General features: G+C 39.9%; 1 protein-coding gene across 2 annotated transcripts in view; it reads left to right on the forward strand.

Annotated features, from left to right (window-relative positions):
* Positions 1 to 1,321: 1,321 nt before the first annotated feature.
* The window catches only part of adgrl1a (adhesion G protein-coupled receptor L1a), a 118,280-nt gene continuing 96,556 nt past the window's right edge, over positions 1,322 to 23,045 (forward strand). The window contains exon 1 of one of the 2 annotated variants that reach the window (XM_084925714.1): positions 1,322 to 1,690. The gene's annotated coding sequence lies outside the window, so the exon portion shown is untranslated. Of the gene's footprint in view, positions 1,691 to 21,405; positions 22,211 to 23,045 lie in introns of those variants that run through there. The other variant, XM_084925713.1, reaches the window with a different exon arrangement.

Below are 23,045 nucleotides of genomic sequence, written 5' to 3' on the forward strand. Positions count from 1 at the left end.
CTGGACTGTCGAATAGAAATATATGCAAATGTTGGTTTGGTTTAGTGTCTGAAAAACTGTTTATTCCTCTTGTCACAGATTCAGCCTGGTTGTGAGTGACTCAGTATGGTCAAATGTTGGAAAATAGTCAGTTCTGAAAGATGTGATCTTGGCCTAAATTTCTGAATTGGATTTGGTTACCATAGTAATGCCCACGGACTAGTCCATCCATTGAATAGTGCCAGTGGGCATGCATTTTTATGACTGTTCAGCTGGTCTGTATAGTTTTGCATGCTTTCAATCTAGCATTGCTATTCAAGGCAAACTGTTGCTCATTTTAAATAATATATCCATGCTAATGGCTGTATTATTGCAATGATTAGGTTTCAGTCAACTCTGAAGTTTCTGTAAAACAGTGTGAGATGAGTCTAACACTGATTCTAAAACAGAGCAGGATAATGCTAATCATCCCCAGCCATAACTGAATACATTATTCTTAGCCACTTCATGTTGCTGTGGAAACTGTTTTAGAGTCAGTAGGTCTGCCAAGGGTGTGCAGATAAACATGTCATTGTGGGTATGTGTGTGTGCATGTTTGTATGGCTTGGCATACTATGTGTTTTATCAATTGAAATGTTGCACAACCCAGCTGCAATGCATGTTTGACAGGTTGAGTTGGAAAACAGGAACAGATTCACAGAGATTCTTGGTGGGTGAGAAATAAATGAAAAAGTAATGATGGAGAGAAACTAAAGTGACAGATGATGATGGGGGGTGTGGGGGCACACAAAGACTTGCAATGAACACACAGCCAAAGGAGGAGCGTGGACAGATCTCCAGACAAGGTGGTGGGAGACAAAGACACTGAGAGAGAGAAAACACTTGTAATATGATTGTTGTGGCATGTATGTGCACTGCACGGGGGTGTCTATTAAACCATTGCTGTGAAGTTCGATGAATTGGCTCTATTAATGAAAGTGTTAGCCACTGTGTGGTCACAGATCCAGGACATACACACACAGACACACACACACGATGCCCACTCTTCAGGCTCATATCATTACCCATCATTACACCCCCCATTTGGCATCAGCCGGCCAGATCGATCATGGCCGATAACTCTGTCTCACTCCAGGCCGGCCTATCTATCTCTATATCACCCTCTCTCATATCTTGCTCTCTCTGTATCTCTTTTTCACACCATATCTCCTCTCTTCCTGTCTCAACCCCCTCACACAACTCTCCTGCCTACAAACTGTATCAGTTTCAAAATTGCTTAAATCGTCCGCCTACCCTATCCTCGTTACTTTTTAGCTTTGCTTTCTCTAAAGTATCTCTTCTCTTCGCCTCTGGATGAACAAATCTCACTAACTAACACTCACCAATCTCACCCCAACTTCTCTTCAGGTTCTGAACCATATATTCCTCACTCATAGCTGTAGCTTTTACCCCTCTGACAGACATAGCAGTCACCTTGTATTTTCATTTGTCACTGACCTGCTTTCAGCCTGACTTTAATACGCCTCTTCTTCTTCTACTGTACCCTGCCGCATCCTTTCATCTTTTTCTCAGTCTCAGTCACCCATCTTGCTTTCACTCAGGCAGCACGGTCACACCAGCTGTGTCTGCATGTGGCTCACCGTCGCTTCATCCTCTTCCTTTTCCTCCTCTTCCTCTTCTCACTCTGCATCTTCATTTTTTTCTACTAAAAGTAAGTGATATTTATATCATTTATAGGCTAAAAACTAGGCTCAACAGTCACTTGGAAAACCTGGGAGATTTTTCTGTGTGTTAACATGTTTTGTAAAAAAAATACACAAATAACATACAGATGTAATGATGAACACTCCAAGAATAAAAAAACAAACTATGTATTGCTATCATTGGAAGGTTTGATAAGATTTTTGGAAAGGAGAAAAGTGATGCCCTTAGTTTTGGCTCCTTCTATTTCACTGTCCCTCTCTTTGCTTACATCTCTTCATCTAATGATGCTCTTGCTTGTGTATGCTCCACATTGATTCTAATTCAATTTGGATGGAATGGGTCTTTCAGACAATTGTCTGCAGCGATGGCCCCAGATGGATTTTTAGCTTCCTCTGCAGGCATTAGAGATTAATGGGAGGAAGGCCACACTGGACAGAAGAGAGCAACAATCAATTTCTCAATAATTCCATATTTACACATTCTCATGTAAAGAGAGTAGTAAAGAAGTGAGAAAAAAAGAGGGGGATGTGCCTCAGCAGTGAGGCACTGCTCTCTCGGGAGAAAAACGGTATTCAAAGAAGAAATTAATGCAACATTGTCACAACAAGGCGAGTCATTCTATATTTATGACCTGCCCTTCTGTGCATGTCATAAATATGCATGCGTGCGAGAAAAATCCTTTTTCGTGAAACATGCTAAGAGAATTTGATAAATTGGTCTTCTAGGGTGACTAAAGTTAACCTATAATAACTCCAGCTTACTCTTCCCATGTATTATTTTTCGTCAATGTATTAATTTCACTGGCTATAACATGTTCATTGCTGATTGTAGCATTTTTGTGAATCACAATTTTTGTGATTACAGCTGCAACACCTTCGTTTTCAAGCTGCATAACAAGCAGACACATACATCACATAGATTACGAAATTTGTTGTAACTTGTGTAAATGTTGGCTAAACAAATTCAAAATAAAACCCTGTCTGTAAAAGAATACGTGTTGGAAAGTCAGAGCTGTGGCTATTTGAATTCAGTCATGCACTCACATGAAGCCTTTGTTCAATAGATTTGCTTCGACACAGTGTGTTTTCTTGACCACTGTTGTGACACTTTTGCCATAGGGAACTAAGTCCGCGTGTGTCCCTTTGTACAAATGTGCACAAGTGTGTTAGCGAGTATGTGCACTTGTCCTGAGGCATATCACTATATACTACATTTGTCTCACGTCAAAACTCTGGTGACTTGCCAGACGTGAGCTGTATGGTGATGTCTTATAAAGCAGAGTAAAGCAGCTCAGGCTCGCAGAATAGCAGCCCTGGCCCCTTAATATCTCTGGCTGTCTGTAGTGGCTATTGTTTTCTTGCTTTCCAACTCCTTGAGCATCTGGCTGAGATGGTCTCAGGAGGCCGTGCTATAAGCCCCTGACTCGCTCCCTGCAGGCCATCTCTCTGACAGAAGATCAGACTACATCAGTATGTGTGAGAGGTACAGCGGGATCTGAGGGATGGATCCTATTTCAGCTGATCCAGCACACTGAGAGAGACTCACAAAAACGGACTTTGTGCACCTTTGTGTGTGTGTGCGCGTGCATACGTGTGTGTATGGACATGTGCGTTCCCAGTTGTGTGAAGTGTGTTAGATGTGAGTTCTTTAAAAGCAGTGAAAGACAGTTGAGAGAGTGTGAGAGAGAGTGAGAGAGAGAGATGGAAAATATGTTTGCCCTGTTCACACCGATCTGTTTGTGTGGGAGTGAATTAACATCTATGTGGGCTGGAACGGAGGCTGAATATGCAAAACAGTTGGAACAAAGGCTAATAACTCTGGAGCTGCTGTGCAAAAAGATGGTACATTTCCTTGACTTTTGCGGTCGCCAAACAGGCTTCGTTTGGAGGAGGAAGATGGGTGTCTGTTATTTTTGAGTAATTTAGAAAGCATATCTGAACCAAAGGAAGGAATTTCGCGCCTCGGTGGTAATCGAGATGGTTGAATTTGAAACTACTTACCCTTCACTTCATTTTAGGACTAATTCTTTTTCAACAGACTTCACCCGCTATCCTCTGAAATATGTTTAAGTAACATAGAGCGAATCCGAAGCTGATAAAAAGGTTTTAAATTGCAGCTTCTATTGCAAGAACTCTTCAAAGGCTAGGACAAATGAAATGAATGAAAAGGAGGTGATAACAGTTATAATTGGAAGGAATTTGATTGTGTGATGTAAATGTTTGAGGGCACAAATTATTAATTCAATTAAATAAATTAAGCAATTTGAAGGTGCAAATTACTAAACTGAGGGAATGAGAAAGGATACTGTTTGCATAATGTGTTGGTACAATGTGCTCATTTAAAAGACTAATTCATGAAGAAGATAAAGCCCAAATCCCACCTGGCTGCTTAAAGCTTGATTTAAACTTCTACTGGACATAGATTTATGTCCTAACTTAGGTAGTAACCAGAAACTCCTTTTATCCGCTGTGTAGTTACATTTTGAGGATTGTAGAGTTAAAATTGCGGTTATGGCGCAAGTTGATGCAGACGTATAAATTGTGTGTGACAGACCATTCACTCATTGTTTTCATGTTCACTTTTTAAATGTTTTGTTATTACTGATTTATTACTGAATTATTTTCCCAGTCATTCACCTGAGGAGTGTGAATGGCATCGCTGCCATTTACGCGTGAGCACGATCTAAAAATGCCAGGGTTATGTTGCATTTTGTAACACTGCCTGTGAATGGGCATCTTTGTGTTTTTGTGCTCACGTTTGCCACACAACAGGGTGTAATAACGTGTGTGTGTGCGCGCGCGTGTATGTGTGCCTTCTTTTATTTCAGTAGTGGAAGGTTGCTGGCAGTAAAGGGATTTGAAAAGTGCGATTTTGAACTTCTTCATGTTAGAAGTCAGTTTGATCAATGTCTGCTGCAGCTCTCACTTGCTTCAGGGCACAGTGAACCACTGATAGATGAATTCCTCTGTGTGAGTCCATGGACTGATGTGTAGGTGTACAGTGAGAAAAAAAGAACAAAAGCAAATCAGAGTCTAAAATTTGTGTGTCTGTGTGTGTGTGAGAGAGCGAGAGAGGGAGAGAGCATGTACAGATACCATAATATCTACATAGTGTATCATTTTAGCGTGGAAGAGGTGTGGGTGTTGTGTATCTGTGAACTTCTGCATCTGTGTTGCTTGCTGATTCAATCACATATTGAAAGCCTGTAATTAGTATCATCTTACTTGTAGACTTGTGGTGGCAAACAAAGAAACTGATGATTTTCTGGACTTTATCAGCCTGTACAGCGACAGTCCGCTTGGCAGTCAGGCTTCAGTGCCCAGTCTGGCCCTGGAGCCCAGTGGCGTAGCGAGGAACCCATGTACAGAAAACCTTTTAGAGCTCCAGCAATCCGATTATGGCAGCTTTTTTTCTGCAGCACTGTTGATGCTGAGATAAGTGTTCTACTGGACTCCTCAGATCAGCTGCAAAAGCACTATTTCATTAAAGCAAGAACTCGAATTTGTGAGTGGATCATTTTTGGTTTTCTTCATACATTTTCAGGAGGTTAGATGAGGTTGAAAAGCTTGCGCATATGCACGCACAGAGGCACACAAACATAAACACCGGGCATCAAGATGTGAAATAATGACGCTGGATAAAAGGTGCTGCTGACAAAGTGAGAAGTGCCTGATGAATAGGCATATTTTACACTTTAGATTTGCAGAAATAAATTAGAATTATGATTCTAGCATGCTCTATGTTGGTTTATGCGGTTTCTAAAAGACAGGTACAACTTGAAAAGCCTCCATATTTATCTCCAAGTGTTCTGGCAGAGTGTCAGTAGGATGATGGATGATGTCTTCATCGGTGGCCAATTCTCTGAAGTTGTGGTTTGAGCGCTGGACTGAAAAACAAGATTACATTTAATGGACATTCACTCCCATCCAGAATTAACTGCAGGCTAAACACATACAGCTGCTCATAACACTGCATCCAATAAACCATTTCAGCATCCAGTGTTTAAAGAAATTGCTAAGCAACGGACAGATAAATAAGATTACTTACAATTTTCACAATAAAGTCATGGGTGAGTATTTTAACGAGCAATGGAAAACATATTCTCGACTCTCATGTGAGTGAAGTGAAATGTATTTACTAAGCATTTAAACATGTTTACTCAAAATTTTCATGCAGTATTGTAAACATGTGTCTAACTGTGCGTGGCACAGTACATTGCAATTGTGGTTATTGTGTAGCAATATGAACTCAACCTTGTTGTAACTTTGTTCACAATGTCAAAATGTGATTTGCTAATAATTTGCTTTTTCCGCAGGAAAATTCAGAGACAGTGAGGGACAGAAAATTCAAATGTAGTTACCGGAATTGATGTGTTACCTTGAACCAAGCAACTAGCAGAAAAAATTAAAAGCATGAGGAGCTGCAGTAATGGATGGGTGACAGAAAAGCTTTGTAATGTATAATTTGTAGCTTAAAAATAAGCAATAGCTTATCTTGATCATTTCTGGACTCTGGGTGACTGCTTTATCCACATGATCATAAATATTCTGTAAACAATTATTAATATACTATTAAAATATTGATGGTTTATTTTTTGTTTTCCCTGCCCAATTTTCTGGGGCAACAGAATTAATCACTACACATAACTATGCACGCGTGCATGTATTTCAACTTAATAATAGTGCTTCAAGTTAGTTAAGATATTGGCACGCATAGACACTTGCAGCTCCTATCTCCATCAGAGGGTGACCTTTAGCACGGCTCGTTCCTGTATAGTTTTCCTCAGGGTGCAAGGATGTGGGCAGAGCTCGGCTATATACAGTAGGAGTACTCAGTAGGATCAATACCTCTCTCTAAAGCTGTTCCCAGACACATTTGCAGTACCTAGGGGTGGCCTTTGTGACACACAGATAAAGAGAAAACACTCCCCAGGCTGTTAGTGTCTACCGATCTCCCCCTGTCCCTGCTTTCCCTCCTCCTTCTCTTCCGCAGCATGCTCAGAGGAAGATGGATAAATCAAACTCGCTTGACAGAGAGGGAAGTATTGCTAATATTTCTATGATCCACAACAATATTGTTGTGACTTAACCTTTTCTTAAAGGGGAGAAAAAAAATCCTACCATCCATCCACGCCAGGCTGTGCTGAGACAGCTGAAAGAGCTGGAGGGCGGGGTCCATGTATATTTACTAACTCTCTGCTCCATCCATCAAAAGACACACCATGTTGGCTCCACCTGTCTGTCATTGTCCTCTCACATTCCTTGGCAACTTCCTCTACCCCAGCCACTTCATGGTCTCATTCACTTGATATGTGCATTTTTAAGGAGAGCGCTCCTCTCTATGTCTGCACTGACTCTTTTCTGTCTCTGGTCTTTTGTTGCTGACTCCAGTCTTCCACCTTATACTGGCTTCTTCCACCTTTTCACTCCCCTTTTCTTGCATTTTCCGAATGCTCCTGGAACTGTAGTGGTGTGTCATATGAGTGTGCTGCCCAGGAAGGTTAGAGAGGGTAATTTGAGGCTCCGAGGGTGCCGCGAGGCTTGGATTTAGTTTTGGAAGGTGTGCTGACAGTCAGCAATCCAACACTGATCACACCAAAGTCACACAGATTGGTAAGATGTGTAAAATCCTGGTGGGAAGAGGGTAAGTGTAAATGAGTTAAGGAGAGAGTGCAGAGGAAGGAGTGATTGTAGTTTTATCCACACAGACAGAGTCGACAGAGATGTCACTTTCACTGTGGGCTATGTTAGCTATTGAGCTGAAGCCTATTTGCACCTGACACAATGGGAAAGCAAGTTTTCTGCCTGAATCCACATGTGTGCAGGATGGGCACTGGCTCGGTGCTATCCCTGCAGCGAGTGCAGTGTGAGCATATTTAGAAAGAAATAACTCTGATGTGGTCTGCTGTTTAAATTTGTTTAAACACAGAATATCACATCTCAGCTAAGAGCCGACACTTACTCAATTGCACAACACAAACACACCCAGAAAGAAAGAGAGTTGGAGTTGAAGTTAGAGTTTGAGTGGAGTAGACAAGCGTCTGGTATAGAAGCAGTTTTAATATGTTAGCCTGTCTCCCTGCTGGCTTCCCCTCCCCCTTTCAGGGACGGCACTAATGCCATTAAGTGTGGGACAGATCTGTTCCATGTCTGCAGGCCTGCCAGTCTACTGGTCTGCCCCGAGACCACTCTCCATCTAATCCTATCCTCTCTCTCCCTCTATCCTCCTCCTCCCCTCCACACCAGAGACAGGAAGAGGCGGCTGGGAGAAAAATCTAATAAATAAATGAGAGGATGCAAGAGGAAAAAAAGATATAAATTAAGTTCTCCGTTCTCGTAAATCATGTTGCCAACTTCCAGTAGACAGGAGGGCGGAGCTTAGGGTAGAGTGAGCGAGACCATAGGTGGAAGAGCGAGTGAGAGGCAGTGAGTAAGAGAGAGGGGGAGAGACGAGCGATTGTGAAAGGGAGAGAAAGAGGTGCGGGAAGCGTTTCTATTCCACCCTCAACCTAGCCTCAGCTCTGGAGACTCGGCGGCGAGGTGTTTTTAATTGATTTTTGATTAGATAGACATGGGGGGGAGGGAGTTTGTCCATTAGCATGAGGGGAATGAACCTCAGAGAGGAAGTGAGTGAGAGAGGAAGGTACAATGAAAGAGAGGGAGAGAGAGAGGGAGTAGCTGATATAAAGGTTTGTGAAAGACACAGAGGAAAATGACAAGTCAATAAATGGATATACATATTTGATATGCACCGATGGGATGTAACTTTTTTAATTTAAACTGCTTTGCAGCTTAATTGACTAAATTATATGCTTTAATTATAACCTATTACTCAGGGATTTAAGGTTTCTACTGATACAGGAACATTTTCAGACTTCAGGAGGTCAGACGCAATAAAAATCCAGTCTAGGTCACTCACGATAACGTTAAAAAAAATTCAAGTTCTTTCCCCAAGTCCCATAGAGACGTTAAGAACAATCCTGGTAGACAATGGTACTGATAGTTTAAATAAATGCATTGTGTGCATCTCCAGCACTAAAAAACATCCACCTGCTTTTCTACTTTTCTCAAAGTTGCATGCTTTCAGAACAGGTGTTGGAGGGTGTTAGTGGGAAAAAAGCGATGCCATTTGCCTTAACGTAACTTAAGAGTACCACAAAAATATTTTTTTATTTTATTTTTTTGTGAAATATATGCATATTATTACTTTAGAGTGTAGTGCGAGGATAACTCTAAACCAACCTATATTTTTCATATAAATGCACAAATTTACATGATTTGTTAATTTACCCCGTATGTTGCCTGGGCTGCATCGTCTTCACGGGCTTCATAAGCACATTTACAATTTTGATTTAAATGAACAACTTCTAATAACTTTATGTTACTACTTTTTAACAAGTCTTTCACTGTGCTTACATTCACTAATGGCCTGTACAGTATAATAATTATGCTTGGAGTCCACCATTGCACTGGAATAAAAAAACATTCACAAGGTTAACAATCCAGGGTTCCTTTATTTTTATCTAATTGAATTCAGCTTCACAGTTTACTGTTTGCTTTCTGTTTCCGAGCTGCATGCAGTTACAGATAATGTTAGCCAAACTTTTTGTAATACGAGTGCAAAGAAGCATTAAACTGGCAAAACATGCAATGGTTTATGTGTTTGAGCAATTATAGGAAATAAGCTTTTCATGTTGATTTTTAAAGATGGCTCCTAGGACAACATACTTTATGCCATTTTCAACATTTAATCAATCTCTGGATTATTTTTGTTTTTTGTAAGTAAAGGAACAGAAAATAGTTGCTGATTAAAAGCTGCAGGTGACAAACTGCTCTTTAAACTCCTCAGAAAAGTTAACCAAGTGTTTATTTTGCACTTCTGTTGTGTGAAAAAAGCGACTCAAGCAATGCGCGGTGTAAAATCACGCCAAGGTTCCAGTTATTATTGAATGATTTCTTTATTAAATCAAGGTTAGTTTTGTTGGGCTGTGCTGGAAACAAATAAAACAGCTCTTCTGTTCTCAGAGAAGTTTCTCCAAATCAAACAGGACTGAAGTCAGCCGCAGCAATAAATGCAGGGCTCGTCACCTATACTGGAGTCTGTGCCGCAGCTTACACATGTCTGCTGACATGAAGAGTCACTGAGTAAACTGCGAGGGTTTATTGCACAGAGATCATAAAAAATTGTCTCTTTCTATCTCATAGTTAGCCCTCCCTCAGTCTCAGCGCAGTTATCTGCTGATCAAATGGCATTGTTTTTGCTCACAGGAACTGTTCCACAGTTCCAATAAAGCGCTCCAAACATGTTTGGTGTGATCGCACTGTAAGTGTCCCTTTATGCCAATAGCAATCAACACAGAAACTCCTGCCTCAGTCTCTGCTAACTGAGAAGGTGCTGAAGCTAAAACCTGGCTCACTGTTTTATGCAATTGATTGTTCTTTAGCACATTTCTGCACATTTTTGCTTTTGAAATATGGACTAATAATAAAATGTTTTTGTTAACATTTGTTGTTTCTTACACATGAACCTAAAGACTGTATTAAATTTAGATGCAACATACACATCAAGAGGCAAAACATATTAACTTTGATAACTTGTCTCTTGGGTACAAATCTTAATGTGCTAATTATTTTTATCCTTGAGACCATTTGCATTAATAGAATAATAACATAATTAAAAAAAAATCAGCATTTATTAGTTGTTGCATTACTGTTTGTGTAATTTGGTTGTATTTTCCCCGAGCAATAAGTTTGTAATTTTATTTTATCTTGACCCCACCTACTCGTAGATAAGATGCATAAGACCCTGATGAAAACAGAAGGTAATATGCTGCAATTATTAGAAATTATTAGAAATCCAATATAAGATGGCTGTATTCCCATCAAGAAAAATGAACTACCTTCACCCTGGAAAAGGCACTGACAAATGACCTCTCACATATTGATCACTGCACACCCAGAGCCTCACGCACAGCATAATAACAACCAGCAGCGAGCGTAGCAGCGTTGATATTTGTTGTGTTGTTTTTTTGGTTTGTTTGTTTTTTTATTTCTTATTTGTCCTCGGGTTTAGTTTTAATGGCTGAGCGAACTAAGGCGAGAAACACAACACGGTATTCTCCAACCATAAATTAGATTTGCACCTCCAGCAAACTTTCACTTTGCTGCTTGGTAACTTATCTCAGTTCTCATAAGTTTTGTAGTCTCCAGACGCCCACCCCTCCCCTCCTCAGCTCTCATCCTCTTGGTCAGTGAAACCGGTCCCAGCTGCACTTAAACAGAAACCCAGAGCTGCGGACGTAGACACATTCACACACTCCCACTCCCACACCGATTCCCTCAGAGGCACATAGGGTTAGAGTAATATCCAAAGTGCAGGTGGGACTTCGCTTTTGTAGCGATGCTGAACAGAGCAGGGCCAGAGCATGAGCCAAGTAATGGAGTGATGATCACTGCAGAGATTGAACAATCAAAGTAGGGAGGCCGTTGGTGGGGGCACTCATGGACTTAGGGAACTTGCACACTAATTGTATCTTATGACTAATTGGTAAATTAGTGAAACCTATTTCAAGGCGCCAGGCTTAGCTTTGGGGGACACCCACAGCTCATTATAGACTCATATTCTGGGCAGAGGAGGAGAAAAATAAAGGAAATTATACAATTGCTCAGGTGAGAATGGCAATTAAGCAAGTGCTTAAGAAGAGCAGGAAATGAAGCCTCATACACGCATAATTTACTATACTCTCCTGTGTCTGGCCTTAAATCACCGCTGATCCAGGGCATATATTTATGATGCCACAAGGAGGGAATAAGGACTGTGTTTTTGTGTACTTGTTTTTGTTTGTGTGTATACCAACATGCAGACATGAGCATAATATAATTATGTGTAATAACTTAAGTTGTTGTTGTTTATCCTGCTGCTTTTAATCAATTAAATAGATTACAATTACATTTTTTTAAATTAATGACACTTCAATGTCCGTAGACGGCAAGTTCGCTCTCCCAGAGAAACTATGATGACCCTTCATGATCATTTTTACCACATTGTGATTTTGAACAAATTAGATTGTGTGAAGGAGAAATTTTTTTCCAAGTCCTGCAGGGACAGGACAACTTTATTAAGAGTGATATACCAGCTGATGCAATTTTCTGAAGATCTGACAACTTTTTTTCTTTCTTTTTTTTTAACATCCATGCATGTTAGATGAAATAAAGTTAATTTAAATCTCAGCTAAATGTTATCAGCCCCTGAAAATAGATGAGCATAGATGAGATCATTGGCTCTCAGGTTTGAGAATTAGCAGTCTCCTCTCCTCCCCACTTTTTTTATACTTCTTTTTTGAAGATTGGAAAATTTAACTGCAAAGTGGGTTCTGGGGAAGATTTCCACTGCTCCCACTCCTGAGAAAACTGTAAGCCAAGTAAAATCCAAAAATACACATACTGGTACTGAGGCTTAGCAACAGTTCAGCTATTAAGAATTGAAAGTAGAATTGCTAGGAAGCAGATAAAAATAATAACCAGGAGGTGAGATTTGTGTACAAGAGACTTATTTTCTGTGCCCTTAATCTAAAGGCGTACGTATCACACGATCACCCAGTGTCTGTAGAAGCTGTAGAGGTCAGAAACAGGGTTGTTCTGGTTGAATTCTTAATCTTCAGTCCTGCTCGTCTTATCCCTCCTCCTTCATTCCCTCTGTAGCATGCCTCTGTTATACCATCACTGCAAGCTGAGTGTTTGTTCACCTGGTTCTGCCTTTGCTTTATGTTCCATTGCTTCAAGACCATTTTGGGGATATGTGCAATATTTCCATAAGGAGACAACTGAGCCATCCAAAACCCTCTTACCAAGCCTCCCTAACCAATTTGCCAGGAGTAAAACTAATATTGTCTTTAATCAGATGCAATTAGGTCTGCAAGTTAAGATCTTCTCCCAATTAAAACTCATTAGGCCCATAATGTCATTAGGGGAGTCCTGAGTAACCACCACTTGCTTTGGCAGCCTACTTGTCACAAACAACAGTGCAAGTCAATAGCTTTGTACCGCATAAAATGTCCATTTCAAGACGGCACAGAATAAAGAGGCTTGAGTGGAAAGGTTCAAGTTTTGTTTGTTTTTTTCCCCATAGAGTCATTTGAAATTTAACAGGAGAAACACAAAAAATCAGCCTTAGTCTGAGATGTGGAAATGTTGAGCTGCACTCAGGAAGGCTTTCTACATATGACTACAATGTTTGATGAAGGAAAAAGAAACATGGCTGTTGGCATGTGTTCATTACATAACATTCATGAAATATGAAGTAAATTGTGGGATGCTCGTGAACATTGCTTTAAAATGCCGTTTTATTGTAGAACCGGGACTCTGTCAGGATTGTTTTAGACACTTATTAAGTGTGTTCCCGGTACTTTATGAAAGATGTGTCCTTTACAGTCACTAAAGTAACTATCAAAATATATCTGCCAACTTAAGATACTGTGACTCAATACACTTCGTGTCATGTGCTGTGCTATCAAATGTAGCACATTGTTGTGAATGACAGATTTAAAATAAAAACGAGTTATTATACAGCAAATTAATTTAGAAAAATTAATTAAATAGTCACCTGTGTCTTCTGCATATGCGACCGCGTTATGTGTATTTGTCTCCATATATTTACTTGGAGAACAAACAATCAATAACGTGGTAGACCATAACCTCCGGTAATACAACTTCAAACAAAAGCAGTAGTGAGGTCAAATTTTAAATTTTCATTACCGTCTACAAAATAAACAAAAAAATGGATTATGGCGCACTGAAACTAATAACGCATAAGATAACCACAGATGCACAACAAAATGAAAATATATGAAGTAACTGATTTTCTGTTTTGCCTGAACTACTATTAAGCTACTAAAATATGGTGAACAAACTCAGACAACAAAACTGCTGAAGGTATATTGAATTTGTGGGTCTTTGTCGTGCTCAAAAGCAGTTCATCATTGATTTCTGTGCACACTGCCGAAGAGTTTCTCTAAAGCCTTGAGACAGAACTACCTTGAAGTTAATGTGCTAAAGGCACACAGACACGGGATTCTTGCTAGACAGAAATTCATACTGTCTCAGGCGTTGCTTTGAAAGCTTTCCCAGTGCACTATATTCACTCAACATGTAAAGAAACCGTAAAGCATATTAAAATTCGGCAAAACTTTAAATGACCTCAGCAAGAATCCATTTTAAGTCTACAGTATGTTTGTGATAAGATAAAAGAGGCTGCACTGTAAAAGGGACATTTACCAATATCAGTGTGTATGGTCTGTAAAATGTCTGTGTGACACCAATCAGCCGTAATTACCATAAGGGTTAGAGTTTTCCTCCTGTCTCTAATTGGCCTTTGCTGTCAATCAACAAGTGATTTCTGTTCACAATTGAACTAAGGGGAATGATAGAAGCAGCGATGGCGGGATAATTGAAAATAATTGAGCAAATTGCAGATTTGAGAAGTTGGCTTCATCAGCTCTGCGGGGGCGAAATATGAGCATGTGGAGAGAAGAGAGGTGAACAGAGGAAAAGCTAGATCTTAATGATAATGAACAAAACACTCATCTCCATTTTGCCTTCACCCCCGAGGATAGATCTGCTTATCTGAATAATCAGCCTCTACGTGTCTCAATGTCACATGCACTGGAAAAGATGAGCATCTTTGATCTCTGTATCCTGAGTTTCAGCAGCTCTTCACCAGCCCCATGGCTGGCCCATGTGAGAAGTCCCTCAAGCATGTGATGCAACTGTGTTGGTGGACCTTCATGTAGTTAAGTGTGTGTTTGGCATCAGTGTGTTTATTTATGGTGCACGTGTGTATATCATGCTTTTTGTCATAATTCTGTTTATCAAGTTTTTAAAGACAAATGAACAAACAATATATATAAAAACAATCCTACAGAGATGCTACTAAACAGGTACATCAGGCGAGAAATGCTGTGACATCAATAATGCAATGAGACAATATTTTGCAGTTGCACAGTAGTTTGTTTTATGTAGCAAAATCCAATTCATGATTTTTTAGTCTAAAAATGTGGCAATAGTCCAATTCATCAGTTTAAATTCAGATTATAATCAACCCCAGAAGTTCCAGTTGCCTCCCCCATTTCTGCTGAAAAAAAGAGTCCTTTTACTGATATGGCGTCCAACTTTTTCCATATTCACAGCCTCTGAGATTAACGATTTCCGCACAGGGGATCATCTCCAACCCACTTCACCATTACGGCTTTTCTTGCTAGCATTAAAAGAGACTGGAACACAGCATTTTCTCTTTAAGAGAGGCGGGAACCTTCCCAAGCAGACATGGTAGTGGATTTGCTAAAAGATGCTGACCTATAGCTGCACTAACACATGAACATACGGCCTTCCAGAACATTTGACATTTTGTGTATTCCTTCATGCCTACATGAGATTTACAGTCTGGTGTTTGGTGATGTTTTCAGTGTGTTGAGGTTCCCTTTCCGTACTTACTATAGATATATGGAGATATGTATACTTGATATGTCAGTTTTATTCAAGGGACTTCATCCAACACGAAGTTATATTTGGGTGAATATAATATTATAGCTGAAAATGTATACTCTCTTCTATGCAAACTTTTATTTGAGCTTCACAGTGTGTATGTATGTAGCAACATAAATCAACTTCAGTCTACTATATTTTCTTCCGTGGGTGGATTTGTATATCTGATAAAGTAGCAATACTGACAAGCTATTGGGACTAAAGGCAGCCCCTCAGTTTCAGTTGTTTGTCATCGCTTTCTTTTCTTCCTCCTACTCTCCCCATCCTCAAGAGCTGCTTACCTTCCACATCTTTAAAAAAAAAAACAAAAAACAACTCCATCTTGCCTGTAATTTACATTTCCATATGCTGCCAGTGGCGCCAGGGAGAGTGGATAATTGGGTTGAAAGTGGTGACGGTGAAAGCAGGATAGAAAGGGATACAGAGAAGGCCAACTGAAAAAAAAAACAAGCCATTACAGGATGGTTTCTTTTTTTTCCCCTTCACTCGTCATTTTGCCATGCTGCTCTTAACCACTTGTGCAGCTGAAAAGATTTACCTTGGCCTTCCATTCTCTCTCATTCTGTACTCGCCTCCCCCAGAGCCTCGTTCCCTCCCTGCGTCTGCCTCATCCATATTCATCCTGCATCTCTCTCTCTTCCTCTTTCTCTCTCTTTCGGTCTCTCAAGCTCGCTCTCTCTTCCTCTCTCTCACTGTGTCACCCACAGCATGGCGTTAATACACCAATTAGTACTAAGAGCAGATAATGGACGATGTCATATTGCAAAAGGGAAACCGAGACACAGAGCCACAGTGAGTGAAAATTAGCAAAAGAGCAAGATTGAGAGTGTGAGTGAGAAAAGGGAAACGAGAGAGAGGGAGAGGTGGAGGTATCTTTATGGATGCAGTCTCTGAAAATGTTGAAATACTGCTTTTACAATGATCATCCCAATGGAAAGAGAGTGATAGGAAGAGTGCTCTGGTGGTCACAGGTTGCTATATAAAAGCAGAGGTGTTACACCAACGCTTTGCTGGCTCCAAATACCGATGTCTGCTTTGTTAGACTCTTAAACCCTTTTCATTGGTTTCCTCCCCTTTCAGTACTGGAAATACCATACAGTTTTCTTTCCTTCTATTGTGTTCATTTGTACGCCCACAGGCCTTCTACTCGACTACACTACACAGGGCACGCATGAAAGGCAGTAAAGACTTCCTCCAATAATGGTGGCTTTCTGTAGTACTATGTTTTTACTTGCCAACAATATGACAACATGCTGAAAAGAAATGCAGGTAATATCTTGATTAATTTTCATTCATACACAAAGTGAATAGCAGTGATTTGTGTGAAACGGATTAATTCTGAAGTAATACATATCATGTTTTAATATATTGCTAAGTAGCAACCTTATCTGTACAAAAACACACGCAACCATTATTCGGCTTATATTTTTATACAGCACATTGTGAAATGTGATGTGCTTTGATAACAAGTATTGCAAAAATAAATTTTGGTTTTGTGGTTTGTGGTACAGGAGATAATTTGTCAATCAGTGGAAAACACAAAGCCGTATAACTGTGAAAATAGGAGCTATTTGCAAATAGGGTAAGGTGTTATGTAAATATGGTGCCGCACAAACACGAGCTCCGACTAGGAAGAATTGGCATTAATCAAACATGAGCTAGAACAAATTAAAGTATGCCAGCTGTATGAGTCCATTTTCTCTGCCTTTTCGGGAGAACACAAGAAAACATTCAGGCAAACAGGACCACTGATGCTTTGTTGATAAAGTCTGTCTTATCGAGCAAGACATCGCTGTATTGAGAAACTAAATGCAACATGGAACACAAATGAAGAAAAAGAATGATTATTAACAGTGACTGAGATTTTCAGTCATGGTTGAGCCTCAATGAAATTATTCAGTGCTAGAACATCCTCACACACCAGCACAAAAACCGCTACAGTGCTACACAGGCGCTCACGCTTATCTTGGATTTTCTTTCATTTTTTTTCATGAGCTCTGTGTTTTAACCACTGCCTTTATCAACACTTATCTGGATCAATTTATTTAGGTGAAAGCAGGAGAGTAATTACCATGTGCTGTCTATAAAGTGCATTTCTGAATAAAGCTGGGCTTTTGATTTGCACTCAGCTTCCTGTGTGTTTCTGAGTTGCATCTATTTGTTTGAGAGCCTCTTAAAACAACACAACCATGCGTGGAGAGACAAAAGGCAGATCATATATTTGAGCACCATGAACTTTGCACTATAATGCACTATAATGCACTACAGTATAATGTAACTGTGTGTTCTGTTTTGAATGCACATACATTAGTTTTGTTATAAACTATTCATTGTATTTGTTATGTATTTCAACACCAAACAACATCCCATCATAACTATCTAATGCACACCATTCAGTTTCTCAATCAAGAGCTTGTGTAAATCTTTGTCATTCTTTATGTTTATTTATCTTTTTTATCATTTGACTTTCAGAGATCATATTATTTATGAGCAGCGCTTACGAGGCCAATCAGCACTTAATCAGAGTTACTATTGTTGTTGCTAAGAGACCAGTGTGCAGTGAACAACTGTTCAGATTTTGCAAAGCACAAAGGAAAGACTTGATGCTTCAACTTTGTCGACATTTGTTTTTTTTAGCGGTCCAGAGTGGACCAGGTGGCACGGTTTGCCTGCAGCCTAATTATACAGTGTACTGTGACTTTGCATGAATAACATCTGTTTCTGAAAAAATACTGATAAAGTGTGAGACCGCCATAGAGCACAAACTACATTATGCCCTGTGTTTATTGACACAATGAGTCAGACAGCCTGTGAAGGTCAATTGCCTAGATTTGAGAGTGGTATAACAGAGTAGGTACTGTGTAACAGAAAGTTAAGTGGCAACGGCGTGTAGCGCCTATTCAATAGAGTCCAACATTAGCTACCACAATAGAAACTGCCAAAAGGATTTTCAGAGTAAAAAGAAAAATTGCAACATGTACCCCGAACTGGTGCAATTATTGCGTGTGATATGGAAGTTAAATAATTTCATCTGGCACTGGAGAACTTAGCCCATGTTCACCTGGAGACAAAGAGTTCTTGGGATTAGTCCAGAGTTATTACTCATGGCAAGTTCAGTCTGAAATAAAAATCAAACAAAACTGCATTTTTAGTAGTTGGTTCAAATTTAAATCTATTTAATGGCTTTCAAGCAGACGTAGCAAAACAATTTCCACTGAACACACAGACACACGCACCAATATCCACGTAATAAAAGTGCTTTTAGTGAGGATACGTAACTTTTTTTAAACAGGTGCATTTGAATGATAATAGCAGACTAAATCTTTCAGTTTATTTAAGGACATAAATGTTAAGCTACTTCACTGAATGCCTGTATAGTTGGACGACGGATGAGGAACTGTAAATATATTGCATGTCTGTCTCAGATTCTTATTATAATAATGTCTGTGACTGTCTCCATGGGTAACAGTAAAGTAATGCTATAATGTAATTTATGTTTTAAGGCATCATTAGGCAGTGTAGGAATGTTGCCATATAAATGTCATCGACTGCTACTGGTTTGAAGCCAGTGTTATTCTTTTAACTGGTGAGTACCATATTTATTTGGAGGATAGCTCTCACTACCCAGTCCTAGCCCTAGCTTGCTAGTTTGCTTATCAAGGTGCACCTGTAATTCTCGGTGACCTTAAATGGGATTCTAATTTTGGCCCAAGAGAAACAGGCTTAAAAGAATACACTTACCGGAAAAAGTGAGCAGCTGCAACTAAGAGTAGCTTTTAGTAGAACTACCAAGAAGCTTCAATGCCTCCACTTAGTTGCTGATTTTTTTCTTCCTTCCTTCCATACACTTTCACCCCCTTAAACCCGTACCCACCTGTGAACGTCCTGGAGAACACCTGCCAATGTACTCACTCAGAGCCGCATAACATGCTTTCTTTTTTCAACAAACTGTCTGACACCAGAAGAACCAGAAAAGCAATCTTTTGAAAAATCCATCTATTCCTGGGCAGCAGACTGCAATCTTAAAGATGTAGTTTCTTTTGAATGTTGGTGCTTTGACATTATTTAGAAACTTTTTTTTAAGTGCTTTGAAACTAATGGAAAAAATAAAAAGCCTAGATACATTTTAATACATGGTGCACATAAGTGAAGAATCTACAAGTCTTATATGAGCACAGAGAACTTGCTGTATGGTTGATTTAAATGACTCCCACACAAATGGCTGTTATCATGGCGGTTTTATTGATTTACTGTCCATACAGTATAAAATTGTTGGACTTTTAAAATAAATCTTTAACACACAGTCAACATAATGTCCTGCACTGAAGCTTCAGCTCCATCTTGACATTAGACATTTCACCTCTCTAGCAGCAAGGTTCAGTCACCTCGACTTCATGCTGACACATGGATAGAACTTTGTCTTTCATGTCTTTTCTATTTAAAAAACTTGGACGATTGCTAAGTGAAACACCTCTTTAAAATTAATGCAGTGAAAGCATTTCAGTGGCAGGCTAAGTAGTTGGATTAGAGCACTGGCTGTTTAATTTTAAAATACAGATGCATGCAGTTTAAAACGATGCACAAATCAGTTTACAGTGATTTGCATATTATTTCCGTATAGAAGACAAAGGCAACATATCAAATTAAATGTGAAAACTGAGAATTTTTTTGGTTTGGGTAAAAAAATAGACAAATTTTATGTCTGATGCAGCAACATCCATCCCAGTTCTTTTCTCCAAAAGTTGGGAAAGAGATGTATTTACCATTGTGATGATCATCGTCTTCGTTTAAGAGAACTCTGTAAGTGTTTGTACTGAGGAAGCAAATTGCAGTAGTTGTGTTACTTGTAGTTTTACAAGCAAAATGTCAGCTGCTGCAACAGTTCAACAGTCTTCTTTGTCATATTTTTTGTGTCATAATATGCCAGGTGTTATAATTGGATGAAAGGGTCATTGGGTGGAAAGCTACCGGCATACGTGCAGGATGTGGCTTGGCATTGACTTGAATGAAATAAGGAAGTCACCTGAGTAGTTGCATGTTCTACCAAAATCAGTATATATCAATCAACAGTCACGGGCCTTTACAGATTTACAAGTTCCCCGTGCCATGTGCACTAATGCACACCCATGCCATCACAACACTGACTGCTAAACTGTACTCTGATAACAAGATGGATGGCTTCTCTCCTCTTTGACCAGGCGAATGCAGCATTCATAATGTCCAAAGCCAGTTTCCAATTTTGATCAGTCATTCCACAGCAGTTTTCTGCTTTTCCTCAGTCTTTAATTAGCTCTGGCACCGACAAGGCAGCAGCGATTCTGGATCTTGCTTGCATTTGTGGATGTAGTTACACTCTGTTCACTGCCAGAGGTTTGAGGAAGTGTTACTGAGCCCATAGAGTGAGCTCTGCTTTAATATAAGCTCTGTTGTGAATGCAGACCCACTGTGAATGCCCTCCGGTACAGAGATTTATGTTACTGTTGATCATGTCATTTTCAGTTTTTTAAGTTTCAGTTTTTTTCTTATTTTCAAATTACTGATCTATTATCTCTTTAGCTTTTTCACAGAGCGGTGCACCGCTATAACCTTTGTGTGTGAAAGACTCAGCCTCTCTTATATATTCCTTTTATACCCACTTATGTTTGTGACCTATTGCTAATTAAACTAATTAATCGCTTAATGTTCCACTAGATTTTTTTTGTTTTTTTAGTCATTATACAACCAGGTCTTTGGTGACCTTGCCCCAGCGTCTTTTAAACATGCGGGCATAAGACAAAACAGTCACAGCATTTTTGGAACCGTTTGTATAGTGAAATATATATCAGAGAAAGGTGGAAGGTGGTTCTGAGCAAAGTTAATGTAGGAATCAAATAGTCAGTCCTTTTTTTTCTTGCAGGTACTTCAAGACGATTTGCTTTCACTGTGTGCAATTAAGCTACACCTAATTTGCAGGGCAATTACAGATGACCATTTACAGGACCTCTGGCGGTTCCTGATATCCACCTTGGGAAACCACGTGGGTTAGGCATCTGGAAAAAAAAAAAGAAAAGAAAAGGTGCTAATGTTATACAAAGAAAGCCGTTTCATTAGTGGGCGGGCAGACGTGGTATAGACTACATTTCCCTAACTTAGGTCGACTAAGGCTTGTTTATAAAACTGTCATGAAACTGTCTTCAAGGTACCAAACTGTATGTGAAACCCAGTGACGAATGCGCTAGGTTGTAATTGGCCTGATGCAGAACTGCAGAGGTTGAAAATGCCGTGTGGACGGTCCTGATGAGAGTGCGCGCTGCCTGTCGACAAAGAGGGAAACTAGAGTGATCCGTTCTGTGCGTCAAGACGCACGAGATAACCGCATGTGACCTGTGTAGACTGTCCTAATTCCAACGGATGTTTTTTACACTGTAGAGCTGCACGAAGTCAAGGAGTCGACAGTTCGGGGGGGGGGAAGCGTGTAACAGAAACACATCAGGCATTCAAGAGTCTGATCTGTATTACGCAGACGTTTTGCGACGGTGGCACATTTGCTCAAATGCTCACCACCAAGCCAGCGGCGGACGGACAACAGAATTACAACTTAATTTTTCTTAATAATCAACTATAGTTTAACGTTTCCGTCACCTTCGTCGTTAAAGTGTTCCGCATGCTCTAATATTATTTTTCTACCAGGATGGTGTCGTCGCCGTTGTTTATTTTGATGCCCACACGGGCGCATTTTCGTGAGAATCTGTTTTGTCCGTGAGGATTTTCCCTCCATTGGCTTTATCATATTTTTTAGTCGGGTGGATTCCCCCCCCTGTCTCCCGTCTTTAAGATAGCAGGCTATTAATTTTTAATTCTTATGCATCCGCACGAAGACGGCACCAGAGAGGAGAAAAAACGAGTGATAACCAGAGGGGAAGAAAAGGAGAAGGAGGCAAGTGAGGAGAGAAACGAGAATGAATGAGACACACTGAGAAAACAAGGAGAAGGAGATTGGAGGAAACAAGGTAGGATCGATGTCCAGCTTTTTTATTTTACACGTGCTCTAAATACATGTGATACGAGTGCGACGTCGCCTGTACAGTAATAGCATGTAATGCGCAGCAACCTGGCTTCTTCTGTGAGCCTGCGTGAGGTGTTCAGACGTGGTAATACGATTTATTTATGTAATATTTTTTGTTTTGACAGGTAGCGAACTTCATGTTTACGGTGCGTCAACAGCAGTCGCCTCATATTTAAAATGCGTGCTGGATGTTCTAAATTAGTCGCATCTGCGAGTATAACTCTCGTCTGTGGGCCTGTGCGTTGCACCGTGGCCTGGACAGTAACAGATTTTGGCAATTTTAATTAATACATAGGGTCTGCGAGCCTGAAAGTGACAGTGTGCATGTCCTGTAAAAGCGAAGAAGCCGTGAAGTGTTTTCAGTTGACATTGGGAAATCGAGGCAAATTACGACTCTTTTTAGACAAGAAAAAAATAAGATGTTCTGGGATATTTGTGACAGAAGTGATTTTTGTAATCACTCTGTTCAGGGTTTGCTCCGCAAGTTCCTTCAATTAGAGAAAGAAATGAAGTAACCAATTGATTATTAGAGGAATGCATCAGAGCAAGTGTACAGCCTCAGTGTGAACTACTCTGTCCAACCCCCGTGTCCAAGACTACATCATTAATCCTACCTTGTCAAATCATTAACTATAGGCTAGCTGTTGGGGAGTCCTTGAGTGTTTCTGGGTCTCCCAAACTATGTGAGAAGTTCTGTTAAATTTAGCCCATCTGACATTCTAATAATAGCTTGTGCACAAAATGGCAACAGAATATGTTATTGTCTTAATATCACCTCA

Source organism: Perissodus microlepis, chromosome 4, assembly GCF_051167445.1.
Source record: "Perissodus microlepis isolate ML-2025 ecotype Zambia chromosome 4, ASM5116744v1, whole genome shotgun sequence".
Taxonomy (NCBI): domain Eukaryota; kingdom Metazoa; phylum Chordata; class Actinopteri; order Cichliformes; family Cichlidae; genus Perissodus; species Perissodus microlepis.